The sequence below is a fragment of the Cebus imitator genome, unplaced genomic scaffold (genome assembly GCF_001604975.1).
Source record: "Cebus imitator isolate Cc_AM_T3 unplaced genomic scaffold, Cebus_imitator-1.0 Scaffold5, whole genome shotgun sequence".
Classification (NCBI taxonomy): Eukaryota; Metazoa; Chordata; class Mammalia; order Primates; family Cebidae; genus Cebus; species Cebus imitator.
Genome location: NW_016107320.1, coordinates 9,479,224 through 9,480,800, shown reverse-complemented (window position 1 = coordinate 9,480,800; position 1,577 = coordinate 9,479,224).

The window sequence follows — 1,577 nt, the reverse complement described above, 5'->3', positions numbered from 1 at the left end:
AAAAAAAAAAAAAAAAAAAAAAAAAAACAGCCATCCTCACTTTTGGAAAGAAAGAAGAATAAATCCTCAAGTCAGGTGTAAGTTGAGCTCTGGAATAAACAACTCAAAGATACACAAACCGTAAAGTCTGCCCTTTTGAGACTGATTGGACCAATTTTGACATGGGAAAGACAAAGTCCAGTAAAGATTCACCCTGAGGCTTATTCTTCAAGCCTTTTATTTTTTAAGCTTATTCTTCAAGCCTCTGATTCAGAATTGGAGGCTGATAGAGTACGTTTTAAAGACTCAACTGCAAAGCTCACTACAGACGACATGTATTCATGTGAAAAAATAATTGTCAGAATGAGACAAGAAGATTGAAGCCCACCGCTGCTCCACAAGCATGCGAAGTCATCGTACTTCTCCTATCTTACACCAACTCCACAGGGGAGGCCGGTATGCATAGGGGTGTTCTGCCAGGCACCCAGAATTTATAGCAACCACAACAGGCATCTTTTTAGAGAGGTGTCTGAATTCTCTGGGGGAAGCCAGAGCAGTTGAAGAGTGTACAAAAGAAACTGAGAAAAAGGAAGAGAATAACATTTGTGAGAATGCAGAAATTCTTCAATTTTATCTCTTTCTGAGCCAGAGTGACAAATTCGAAAAAACTGAAGTACAAATGAATATTTTGCTGTTAATTCACACCCAGCTTCTATGTTAAGATGTGTATAGTGGGGAAGTAGGTGAATCTAAATTCATTTCTGCTCTTTTTGATGTTCTCATCTACCAAAGAAGATCTCTACTGACCTTATCCTCATTTCCATTTTCAGGTTCTCAGAAGATTCATGTTTGTAAAAACAGGAGTGAGCCTCTGCTGGGAAAATAACCATTCGAAAGAATGGACCCTATTAACTCTTGGCTGACATTCTCTCTCTCTTTTTTTTTTTTTTTGGAGTTTAGGAACCCACTTTTAAAATTCCAGTTGTATTATCCTAAGATTCTGAAGTTTCTTATAAGCTACTAATCTGATTGACTCAAATCCTCTACATGGCCTTGGTTATCTAGGTAGTAGTGAGCTTCATGACCCAATCTCAAATATTACAATGGAAGGGGTATAATGTTGTGTGTGTGCTGACAACTCATTGATTTTTGAAAGGAATACCGTTTAAGAGAATGAAAAATTAATGCAATATTTTACCCACTGAAAAGTTAATCTCTCCTAAAAAGTGGTCAGAAAATGAAAGTAGATTCAAGATGCTTTGGTTCTATGGTTTTCAAACTGTTTTTCTCATGGTCCTGCACTTCCTTGAAAATGTCTTTTTGAGGAAAGAGGTTAAAAGGTTAGGAATTCTTCTCCTATTTCAAAACAAATACATTCTATTTTTACCTGTCTATAGATGTGAGTCTTTTTGAAAGATGTCAATGGGCAAGAAAGCTTCAAAGCTCAAAAAAGTTAGAAAAGCACCAATATGCCTAAATTCCTCAATGATAACTACACAAGGGTCCTCAATGATAACTGCACAAAGATCCTCAATGATAACTGCATAAAGGTCCTCAGTGATAACTGCACAAAGGTCCTCAGTGATAACTGCACAAAG